Raw genomic sequence first — 13,039 nt, 5'->3', positions numbered from 1 at the left:
TTCGATACACATCCACAGCCCTCTGGGACAGATATTCCAAAGGTTTACAATCTACTGTGTGAATAAATTCCTCTTCATATCTCCCTTAAATGACCAACCTGAGGAAACAGGCTCTTGGGTTCTCCCCTGTTGATGCTCTCAGAAGCTTCAATCTCAGCATCGGGTAAGAGCATCTGACATTTGATTTTTAATTAACAGCCAGACTTTGACTACCTCCACTCACCCACCTCAATCTCTGAGGAATCGTCAGAGGCTTTTCGCCAATGAGGTGTGAACAACCTTACATTCCTGACACGTACCCTTCATGGTTATTGGCTATTCTTACAGCCCTCGCTGGCTTCTCCCTGTGTGTGTAGCTGGCAGCGTTTTCTAGCCACATTTTTGCCCTGACTCACCTTAGCTGTCCAGGCCCAGTAACACCTGCAGGGAGCCCAAGTAGAGGGAATCCTTCCGATCTGGCACCACTGAGCTCATGTGACCCAAACCCTGGAAAATCTGTCATACTTTGTGCTTTCTCCAGCCCCCTCTTTGTGTAGGTGTCTGTACGATACCCGCCTTTATTTTCTGCCCTGTTTGAATTAGTTCATAGAACATAGAACATTACAGCACAGTACAGGCCCTTCGGCCCACAATGTTGTGCCAACATTTTATCCTGCTTTAAGATTTATCTAACCCTTCCCTCCTACGTAGCCCCCTATTTCTCTGTCATTCATGTGGCTATCCAAGAGTCTCTTAAATGCCCCTAATGTATCTGCCCCCACAACCTCTGCAGGCAGTGCATTCCACACACCCACCACTCTCTGTGTAAAAAAACTTACCCCGACATCCCCCTTATACCTTCCTCCAATCACCTTGAAATTATGTCCCCTCGTGTTAGCCATTGTTGCCCTGGGTTGAAGCCTACCTAATCGTCACTGCAGAACACACAGGGCAGAAGCCAGAATAAGAAGGTGGGGGGAGGGGGAGGAGTATAGACTGGCAAGTGATAGGTGAGTCCAGGTGATAGGGGGGTTGGGGGAGTGGGGGATGAAAGGGGGTGATATAAGAAGCTGAGGGGTCATAGGTGAAAGAGGCAAAAGGCTGAAGAAGAAGGAATCCAGTAGGAGAGGGCAGTGGACCATGGAATAAAGGGAAAGAGGTGGGGAATAGATGGGCAGGTCATGAGAGCAGTGGAAGGGGTGAGGGGGCCACAGTGAGGAAGTAAAGGGTTAAGAAATATAACTAATGAAAAAATACCACACACAGCAAGCCCCTGACTCAAGACCAGGTGGTTGTCCTGAACAATGAGTGTGAAGTTTGTCTTAAACAATGAGTGTGATGGTTGTCTTTGAATCTTAGGGTCCCCAGTTGAAATTGGTGTAGCTGCATTGTTTAAGTGTGTGACAAGGACTGTATAAATTAATGTCTGCCCCTCTGTATTGTGGAGACCTCCGATAAAGACTCTACATGAGAGTTAGAGGAGAATTCTCCTGCAGTATACTGCTAATAAACACGTTTTAACAGAATTAATCTGTGGCACTGTGTGATTTTGCAGCAGGCAGGAGTGGGAACTTAAAATTGGGATAACAACAGGAATGGGTGGGGGCAAGAAAAGGGGGGGGAGGAAGAGGGGAGGGTCACCAGAAGTTAGAGAAATGGATGTTGAGGCCGTCAGGTTGGAGGCTCCCAAGGCGGAATATGAGGTGTTGTTCCTCCAACCTGCGCCTGGCCTCAGCGTGGCAGTAGACGAGGCCGTGGACAGACACGTCAGTGTGGGAGCGCGATGTGGAATTGAAGTGGGTGGCAACTGGGGGATCCTCGCTTTTGCGGCGGACGGTGCGAAGGTGCTCGACGAAGCGGTCGCCCAATCTGCGTCGGGTCTCACCGACGTACAGGAGGCCGCACCGGGAGCACTGGATGCAATAAATGACACCCTCGATTCACAGGTGAAGTGCTGCCTCACCTGGAAGGACTGTCTAGGGCCCTGAATGGTGTTGTGAGGGAGATTGTGTAGGGACAGGTGCAGACCTGTCATGGTTACAGGGATAAGTGCTGGGAGGGTCATCAGTGGGGAGGGACGAGTGGACAAGGGAGCCGCGGAGAGAGCGATCCTTGCGGAAAGCGGAGAGAAGTGGGAGGGGAAGATGGTGGAAGTCCTCCAGGAGTTCATAGACTGTGGAGGACATCACAGATGAGCCTAATCGTGTTATTAAAAAGGTTCAATTACACCTCCCTATGCCTCTCATTACCAACCCAACACAGCCTCCATTCCCTTTCCCCCTAGTCTTGGTGCAGGTCAGCTAATCAGAGACACAACTTCACATTGCCTTCTACTATGGCTCAGCTGAAAGGTCTCTCACCTCTGAGTTATAGGGAGAGGTTGGCCAGGCTAGATCTTTATTCCTTGGAACGTAGGAGAATGAGGGGCAACCTTATAGAAGTGTTTAAAATTAAGAGAGGCATAGATAAGGTGGACGGTAACAGTCTTTTCCCCAGGGTAGGGGAGTCCAAAACTAGGGGGCATAGATTTAGGGTGAGAGGGGAAAGATTTAAAAGATTCGATTTGATTTGATCTCTTTATTAGTCACATGTACATTGAAACACACAGTGAAATGCATATTTTGCATAGAATGTTCTGGGGGCAGCCCACAAGTGTCACCACGCTTCCAGCGCCAACACAGCGTGCCCACAGCTTCTTAACCCGTACGTCTTTGGAATGTGGGAGGAAACCGGAGCACCCGGAAGAAACCCACACAGACACGGGGAGAACGTACAAACTCCTTACAGACAGAGGCCGGAATTGAACCCTGGTTGCTGGTGCTGTAAAAGTGTTACGCTAACCACTACACTACCGTGCCTGCCTACTACTGTGGGATCTGAGGAGCAACATTTTCATGCAGAGGTTGGTGAGTATATGGAACAAGCTGCCAGAGGAAGTGGTTGAGGCAGGTACAGTAGTATCATTGAGGAAGCACTTGGATAGGTACATGGAGGGGCAGGGCTTGGAGGGTTATGGGCTGAACACAGGAAATTCAGACTAGCTGGGTGGGCACCGTGGTTGGCATGGACTCATTAGGCTTAAGGGCCTGTATCCGTGCTGTATTGCTCTGTGACTCTGTGACGTTGTGGGATCCAGATCCATCTGAGTGAGGGCTAAGGTAATGTACCGTTGGAGGTGCTGTTAAACATTAAAGTCACTCTGCACCCTTTCAGATGGATGTGAAAGATCCATTATATGGTCACGTTGTAGATATATCATTAAACTAATGATCCTGTTTAGGCAGCACAGTGGTGCAGCTCATAGAGCTGGTGCCTCACAGCTCCAGTGGCCCAGGTTTAATCCTGACCTCGGGTGCTGTCTGTGTAGAGTTTGCACGTTCTCCCTGTGACCGTGTGGGTTTACCCCTGGTGCTCCGGTTTCCTCCCATATCCCAAAGACTTGTGGGTTAGTGGGTTAATTGGCTGCTGTAAATTGACCCTAGTGTGTGGGTGAGGGGTAGAATCTGGGGGGAGTTGATGGGAATGTGGGGAGAATAAAATGGGATCAGTGTAAATGGTTGGTTGATGGTCGGTACAGACTCGGTGGGCTGAAGGGCCTGTTTCCGTGCTGTATCTCTCTATTTGCAGGGAAAGTTCACCTTAATTAATTAAATAGCTGATATTAATAATGATGATCATGAAACAAAAGGATTGCAGTAAGATTTCACTGATGAACCACAGGGCAGCTCTTCCTCAACACCCCTCCCTACCTGTGGGGAATCACCAAGCCTTTGTCAAGCTCCTCCAAAAGGCAGAGCCACAGGTGCAAGCTCAGCACTGTGGAAAGTTACAGTGGGTAGGTTCTCAGTCTGAGAGAGGGGTTGTTATCTCCCAATGCATCACTGACTTTTCTAGTGGCTGTGGGAGGCACAGAGGTGTTGGCCATTTGACTGGCTGATGCGAGCTTTAATCACACTTCACAAGGTTAACACCCTTTGGACCCGCCCCAATGTGGTTATCTCTTAATGTTCCTGTGAAATAGCCCAGCAAGTCACTCAAGTGTCTCAAAATCACACACTATGCACTGTGGAAAGCCTTAACCATTTGCGCAGCAGAGGTTTAAGATGGTGGTTCAGTAGCACCCTCTTCCAGGGCTATGAAGTATGGGTGCTGCTTGTCAGCTATGCACATATTTATACCAATTGTCAAGCATGCATGAATACCCACGTATGAATATCAAAGCATACATCCAACTTCCTTTCGAACCTTTAGAGGTGAGATATTCCTTGGTGAATGATTGTGCCCAGGTAGGGTTTGCTGTGGTATTCTTCCCCAACTGAACCTCAGAGGTCATTTTAGTGAATGGCAGTGTGACATCTGGTACTCGTCTCCCTGCGTTTTAAAGAAACATTTGAAATAACTTGCACCTTTTGCACCTCAGGGTAACCTAACAACCAATGAATGAAAGTATTTGCTGTAACATAGCAAACGTGGTGGGTAGTTTGTACACAGCAAGATTCCACTGGCGACTCTGTTTTAGGGGTGTTCATTGAGAGAAAAATATTGGCCAGGACACCAGGGAAGCTCACCTGCTCTTCATCAAAACAGTGCCCATCCTTCACATTGAGCTGAGAGAGTAGGAGGGGTCTAGGGTTAATGTTCAATCAGTAAGACGGTATCTCCGTCAGTTCAGTACTCCCTCCCTACTGCACTGCCACTGGAGAACTGCTCTGGGTTGTGCTGTAGTGGGATTTAAATCAGTAACTTCCTAACTGAGGAGGCAAGAGAGTTACCCACTGAACCTCAGCAACCTTTAACTTGTTAAAGACACCCTGGTGAGAGTCATTTGTCATATAACAGTGACCAGACTAGGCACACAACAAACACACACATTCCTTCACAAAACTAAGATAGCATAGCTGACAATTAACCAATCACTCCCTTCCCTCCAGCTCCATCACACCCCACCCTAGTATAACAATCTACCAGAACTGTAGAGACAAAGGACAAGCAATTATGTGGTTTTGAAAGAACTTCAAAATGATATCTTTGGTGGCACTTCTCAGGCTCTTGCTTCCCATCCCAGTTAATTCTTGGTAGCCATCATGTTCACATGAACAGCATTGCACCTGGTGAGGTTTTACAAACAATTTTTTTGTTCTGCAGACATTTCACTTGCTGTGTCTCAAGGCTACCTAACGATTGATGTCTGCTGCACTTTGTGGTGGGTATCAGCTGGGTTAGGGAAGCCATCCTTACCTGGCATGTAACCTTACCAAACAGCCTTGTCTCCTACCCCCAACACCCCCAGTAGAATAAGGGGTGAACACGTATAGTGTTCATATAGGACTGTAGCTGGAGAGATGGTGCAAATGGGAGGGCTTTTGATTCTTGACACTTTGCATCTGTTTCTAGGGCAGGTGGGACCTATACAAGGCATACAGCTTATACTTCAACAAGATTGGGACCGATATCCTTGCAGGGGGGTTTGCTAGTGCTTTTGGGGAGGGTCTAAACTTACTTGGCAGGTGGATGGGAACCTGAGAGAAGAGTCAGGAGGGAGCAAAACAAAACTAACAATGGAAGTTAGAGACACGAGAGAGACTGCAGACGCTGGAAATCTGGAGCAACACACACCAAATGCTGGAGGAACTCAGCGGGTCAGGCAGCATCTATGGAGGGAAATAAACAGTCGATGTTTCGGGACGAGGCCCTTCATCAGGACTGGAAGTTAGAAATGGAGTAAACAAAATAAATAGGCAAGCCAATGCAAAGGCTCTGTGGGGAAGGACCACTTGGGTCCTTCTGCTACCAGATGTTGAGGGGCTGAGTCTGGTGGGGAAGCCCCTCAAATAATAGAAGGGTGCATCACCCTAGTGGCAATGGTGCTCTGTTCAAAAAAATGTGCTGACACTACTGAATGTATTGACCAAATGACACTAAGAATGTAAAGAGTGTTGCACTGTGTTTATTCCTCTGTATACATGTTTTTATTATGAATAAAATTCATTTTTAAAATAAAAGAAACAGGAAAAGAAAGCAAGTTGGTAGGTCAATTGGCCACTGTAAATTGCCAGTCGTGTATAGGTGAGTGGTAGAATCTGAGGGGACTTGATGGGAATGTGGGGATAATAAAATGGGATTTGTGTTGGATTAGTGAAATTGGGCCCACTTTCATGCTGTATCTCTCTATGACTCAACGACTAACAAATAGGGTCAGAATTTGAAATAAAATTAACAGCTCTCTCTCTGAATGCACACTACATCTGCAACAAGGTGTGCGAATTACTGGTACCGATAGTTGTAACTAAAAATGATTTAATTATCATTACAGAAACATAGCTGCAGGATGGTCAAACCTGGAAACTAAATTCCCTGAAAGTGGCATCACAGGTAGACAGGGTGGTGAAGAAGGCGTTTGGCACGCTGGCCTTCATCGGTCAAGGCACTGAGTATAGGAGTTGGGATGTTATGTTGCAGTTGTACAAGATGTTGCTGAGGCCACATTTGGAATTTTGTGTTCAGTTTTGGTCACCCTGCTGCAGGAAAGGTGCCATGAAGCTGGAAAGAGTGCAGAGGAGATTTACGAGGATGTTGCCGGGACTCAAGGGACTAAATTATGGAGAGAGATTGAGCAGGTTGGGACTTTTTTCATTTGGGAGTAGGAAAATGAGGGGTGATCTGGTGTATAAAATCATGAGGGACATAGATAGGGTGAATGCACACAGTCTTTTTCCCTTTTTCCAAGGGTTGGGAATCAAGAACTAAAAGGCGCAGGTTTAAGGTGAGAGGGGAGAGATTTAATCGGAACCTTTCTTTCTTTTTCAATCTTTTTATTAGTTTCCAAATTAATACAGATTAATATATAACATCGATGATTGTACATGTAATACAAAGAGACCAAGAGAACAATCATGGCATAGATAATCGTAAAGAATAATAAAATTTAAAAAAAATCTTTAGATCTCACGATCTCTTAGTAAATGAATATAATATAAAAGAAAGGAAAGAAAAAGATTTATTGTATATATATAAAAGAAAAGAAAAAAAATCCCCAAATCAATAAAAAATTGTAAATAATGTAACAAACCAAACTAAAAAGAAAATTTCAAGACAAAAAGACAAAAGAAAAGAAAAAATAACTGGGCTGAAATTTCTCAATAGAAACAGAGCAATATTATGTCATCAACTTCATTCCTTTAAATTGAAAAGTTATTGAAAAGGGATCTATATCATATGAAAATATTGAATAAATGGACTCCAAGTATCTTCAGATTTAAGCGAAGGATCAACGGTACCACTCCTAATTTTTTCCAAGTTTAAACATGATATAGTTTGAGAGAACCATTGAAAAGTAGTAGGGGGTATTGGATCCTTCCATTTAAGCAAAATGGATCGTTTGGCTATTAATGTGACAAAGGCAATCATATGGTAAGCAGAAGCAGATAAATGGCCAGACTCTATCCTTGGTAATCCAAAAATTGCAGTGATAGGGTGAGGTTGTATAATCGGAACCTGAGTGGCAACTTCTTCAACCAGAGGGTGTTCAGTATATGGAACGAGCTGTCAGAGAGAGTGGTTGAGGCAAGTACATTAACAACATTTAAAAGACACTTGGACAGGTACATGGATAGGAAAGGTTTAGAAGATTATGAGCCAAATGCGGGTAAATGGGACTAGCTGAGATGGGAATCATGGTCGGCATGGACCGGTTGGGCCGAAGGGCCTGTTTCCGTGCTGTATGACTCCATGACTCTAAATATTACAGGGTGTTTGACATTTAAGAAGGAAAAGGAGATGTGGTAGCACTGTTAATAAGGGATGGCATTTGTACAGTAGTTAGAAATGATCTTGGCTTGGTAGATGGTGACATATAGTTAGAGACTGTTTGGACTGAGCCTAAAAACAGCAGGGAACCGGAAATATTGTTGGGAGCTGTTTATAGCCTTCTGAATAGTAATTGTGATGAAGGGTGCTCTATAATGAGGAAAACAGAGGTGCATGTGATAGGTAATATAGCAATCACGGGGCATTCTAATCTGCTTGTGGACTGGGCAAATCAAATTGTTACTCATATTGAAGAAGGTAAATTCCTGGGATGTACAAGGGATTGATTTCTGAATTATTATGTGACAAACCGACTGGGAACAGGGTATCTTAGATCTAGTATTATGCAACAAGAAAGGGTTAAGTAATAATTGATGTAGAGGGTCCCAAGGAAAGAGTGACCATAATACGATAGAATTTTACATGAAGTTGGAAAGTGCTGTCATTCAATCTGAGACCGGGGTTTTCAAACTAAACAAACAAAAACTATAAAGTTGTGAGGGGTGGTTTGCTGTGGTAGATTGGGAACCACATTAAAAAGCATGTCAGGCAATGGCTAGCATTTAAAGAAAAAATTCATACAAGCATACAAATCAGAAGGAGTAGGATGCTTGTCCCCTCAAGCCTCCTCCACTTCAATATGACTGATCTGGCGATAACTTCAACTCGACATCCCTGGCTATCCACGATAACCTTTCACCCCTTGGTAACCAAATACCTATCTGACTCCGCCTTGAAAGCATTCCAAGACTCTGCTCTCCACTGCCCTTCGAGGAAGAAAGTTGGCTGAGGGTTCCAGAACCAGAGGGGTCAGAGTCTCAAAATAACGGATTAGCCATTTAGGGTTGAAATGAGGAGAAATTTCTTCACTCCGAGGGTGAAAAAGCTTTGGAGTTCTTTACCCCTGGGGCAGTGGAGTCTCCATGTTTGTTCGCATTCAAAACTGCAATAGATTTCTGAATATGAGAGGAATCAAGGGATATGGGGATTTGGCAGGAAAATGGTGCTGAGATGAAAGATCAGTCACAATCTTATTGATTGGTGGAACAAGCTCGAGGAGAATGGCCCACTCCTGCTTGTGTTCCTTAGATCCTGATGAACACATTGTTTCGACTTGTAAGGTGGTGGTGTGAGGTGTAGGGAGCGGAGGGTACAAGACTTCAGCAACCCATCCAGTTATTGTCAGTTTGTTCTCCTGTCCTACTGTGATTTCCTGTCCTCTTCCCCACTTTGATCTATCCTTTTTTCCAGTCCAATCTCCCAACCTCTTCTCCCCCCAGTCCCAACTCTGAACTCCTGCTCTACCCTGCCTGCTCTTCCTGTCCTCTCTCCACTTCGCTGTACTCCCACTAATTCCAAACTCCTGATCTCTCTTCCCCACACACACCTCAATCCCATGTTTGCTGGCTGCCAAGAATCACACGTAGCTACAAACAATTGTTGAAGCGCTAGGAACTCTGGAAATTGATGGTGTTTTTCTCACCAACTTAGGTGCTCCAATTTGGACATCCCCATCTATTTATTTATTCATTATACAAAGTAACTTGGGACTTGCTATATTCACAATGTGGTTTTATTCACATTGTGGGAAAATTATGTTGACTGACAAAGATGATATTTCTGAGTGCAGGCTGCAGCCAGGTGCATGCACAGCTGCATATCTGGTGTACACTTGTGCCTTTGGTGAATCTTTCTGCCTGTGGTGACACTAGCTCTGTTCTCAGGCACCCTGGTAACTAACGTTCATCATTTTCTGGAGACTTCTGCTCACATCTCGAGGATGCCCAGGGTTGGATGGAAAGCCAGAGGAGAGGTCATCCTGCAGGCCAGATGTGTGGGGTGCCGACCTTCAAACGGCACAGGGATGATGTAGCATGGAAAATCACCGAGCACATGGGCTCAGGCCTCCCTGAGGGGAACTTCCTGATGCTTATCGTCCCCTTGAGAGAGCAGAAAAGGCCACCCTCTTGCACCATGTCTTTGCAGGCAGCTAGAATAGTGAGCAACAACTGAGAGAAATAAGTACTCAACACAGTGGGTAACATAATCACATCGATGTTTGTGGGAGCTTGCTGTGCACAAGTTGGCTGCTGCGTTAAGTATATTGCAACAGTGACTGCGATTGGCTATGAACTGCTTTGGCTATGAACTAAAAGGGTGCTGTTGATGAAGGAACTTTGACCTGAAACATTAACTCTGTTTCTCTCCCCGCAGATGCTGCCTGACCTGCTGAGTGTTTCCAGCATTTTCTGATTTTGTTTCAGATTTCTGCAGAGTTTTGATTTTTATTTACGGTTGAAAAACAGGTCTGTGTGTTTTTTATGGAGCTTTCTCCTGAGTTTGCTCATTGTTTTACCCCTGGAGACTTCAGCACAGTCTTGGGGAGTTGGAAACTCTGCATTGAACTTGACCGGGTGATTGAGCCTGGCAGCTACCTCTTCACCTCAGAGTTGGTGGTGATGTGAAAGTGCCAATCCTGCTCCTCAACGCTGCTTTCCCATGTTCCTGCTTTGAACGACTTTAAAAGGTGCAATCCAAGCACTGGGTCCACTTCTGGAGAGAAGTCTTGTTAAACTTGTGTGGATGACACATGCCCGGTTCTAATCATTTTATGCAAAAGCTGTGGATGCACTGGAGAAGGTGCAAATAAAAGTTTGCTGGTATAAGACAGGAACTGACAGGTTACAGCTATTGGGAAAGAGCAAACAAGCTGAGGCTCTTCCCCCACAGAGCATAGAACGCTAGGGAGAGGCTTTTGCAATTATTAAAGACCTTGATAGGGTAAATGTGGCGATGCTTTCACTTCTAGAGAATGTAACCGGGAGCCATCTGGAACCAGGAACTTTCACTAATAAATTCAATGGTGAATTTTGATGAGATCTCTTCACCCAGAGGGTGCGGAGAATGAGGAATTCACTCCCATGGGGAGTGGTTGAGGTGTATTCAAGAGGAAGTAGGGAGGGAGTGAGGGAGGCACTGACAGGGTTGGATGGCAACCAGTAGGAAGAGGTTTGTATGGGGAATTAACACAGACTTGTTGTGCCGTAGCTGTGTTATGAGTACCTCCTGATGATTTTTTTCAACCCTATTTTAACACAGAAAAGAACTTCTATTAGATGCATAATCTTGATTTACTGCTACAGTGACTCAAAGCCCTGATTAGACTACACCTGGAGCACTGCAGGCAGGAAGAGATACGGATCTCAGAGGATGTTCAATGTAGATTCACCAGAATAACAACTAAACTCTGAATTACTCAGAAAAAATTACTCAGACTACAGTTCTACTTCCTGAAATTTAGAGGATTCGAGGACACTGTGATTGAAGTTTTCAGGATATAAAGGTGAACTGATTGAGTAAAAGGCAAGAAATTATTTCTGCTGGTTGAGACCATAAGATATAGGAGCAGAATTAGGCCACTCGGCCCATCGAATCTGCTCCACCATTCAATCATGGCTGATTTTCTTCTCAACCCCATTCTCCCATCTTCCCCTTGTAACCCTTAACCCCCTGACCGATCAAGAACCCATCAATCTCTGCCTTAAATACACCCAATGACTTGTCCTCCACAGCCATCAGTCGCAACAAATTACACAGATTCACCGCCCTCTGGCTGAAGAAATTCCTCCTCATCTCAGTTCTAAAGGGACGTCCCTTTATTTTGAGGCTGTGCCCTCGGATCCTGGACTCTCCCACTGATGGAAACATCCTCTCCACGTTCACTCTATCCAGGCCTTTCAGTATATCTAGTTGAGGTATCTGGGATGGGGGCAGTTTCGGTAAAACAGAGCCGGGGCTTCAGGAGTGAAGCTAAGGAACACTTCTGTTCACACAGAATGTGAGATATTTGAAACTCTTTCTTAGCAGATATATTAAGGGACATAGAGTGTGACTTGATCTCATTGAGTGGTAGAACAGGTTGAGGGGTTTGGAAGAGGTTACAGAGATAAGGAGGTGTGTGAGAGTTTTATTTCATTTATTCATTTGTAGGAATCTGGGCATCACTGACACTCCCTCCACCACCGGCACACAGTGGCTGCAGTGTGTACCATTGACAACGTGCACTGCATTTACTCACCGAGGCTACTCTGACTGCTCCTCCCAAACACACAACCTCTACCAACAAGAATGACAAGGGCAGAAAGGGGCAGGCTAACACCACTATCTGCAGATTCCTCTCCAACTCCCACAACTTGGAAATATATTGCTATTCCTTCACCTTTGCTGTCTCTAAATCCTGCAGCTCCCTCCCCGACAGCACCGTGAGAGATCTTATCCAGCGGATCAAGAAGGCAGCTCACCCCTACCTTCTCAAGGGCAATGAAGGATGGGCAATAAATGCTGGTCTTGCCAGCAATGGCCAGATCTTGAAAATTGAATACATAATAAAAATTGTAGTACGAGCTTCTAACTTTGGTTTGTGGAGAGAGGCATGACTGGTTAAAATGGCCTTCAGTTTCCTTTTCTGTTTCCTGCTCTTGGCTTGGAGGCACTGGGGTGCAGTACCATGGTTGCCAAGTCTCATCCAGTACTTCACCACATCCAGTGCTTATTCTTTACCTGTGACCCCAAACAGCATCAGCAAATGGTATTTATAAAGTACCTTTAATGGAGTAAAATGTCAGAGTGTGTCACAGGAACACTATTGGAGGAAACCTGACTCTGAGCCACATGAGAAGAGATGACCCAGAGCTTGCCCACTGAGCTGGGTTTAAGGAGCTCTTTAAGGGAGAGAAAGGTGGAGGGGCTTAAGGAGGGAATTCCAGAGCTCCGGGCCCAGGCAGCTGAAGGCACGGCCACCACTGGTGGAGCGATAGGAATTGGTGATGCTGAAGGAGGAGCTATTAGCAAGCATTTCCACTTGGAGAGGAGGACGGGCATCTCCCATAAATACCCACCACTGACATAAGATAGACTAAAGCTACTGAAAGATCATTGATCTGAGACTTTGTTTCTATTTCTCTCTCCAAAGATGCTGCCTGACCTTCTGGGCGTTTCCAACGTTTTCTGTTAGCATAAAGTTAGCAGACTTAGTGAGTCGGAAGCAGGCTTGGCTGGTGTGGAAATTGGTGCAAACAATAGCTTGGTTGAGGTAGGAGCTAAGACACTGCAGAGGGGTGCCTACTCTCTGTGTACAGTGATCAGGGAATGGAGAGGGGATAATGTTTCTCAGTAATCAAATCCATTGCAGAAAATTACTAAATAGTAAAATAATTTATTCCCTCACTTCAACTAATTCAGTGTAGATGACAAC

At 45.3% G+C, this 13,039-nt stretch overlaps 1 protein-coding gene across 1 annotated transcript in view; it reads left to right on the top strand.

Annotated features, from left to right (window-relative positions):
• The first annotated feature begins 453 nt into the window (after positions 1-453).
• Positions 454-13,039, top strand: part of LOC127566958 (keratin, type II cytoskeletal 8-like) — a 110,296-nt gene continuing 97,710 nt past the window's right edge. Inside the window, exon 1 of the mRNA XM_052009521.1 lies at positions 454-458. The gene's annotated coding sequence lies outside the window, so the exon portion shown is untranslated. The remainder of the gene's footprint in view (positions 459-13,039) is intronic.

Source organism: Pristis pectinata, chromosome X, assembly GCF_009764475.1.
Source record: "Pristis pectinata isolate sPriPec2 chromosome X, sPriPec2.1.pri, whole genome shotgun sequence".
Lineage (NCBI taxonomy): Eukaryota > Metazoa > Chordata > Chondrichthyes > Rhinopristiformes > Pristidae > Pristis > Pristis pectinata.
This window is presented reverse-complemented; position numbering and strand designations above follow the sequence as displayed.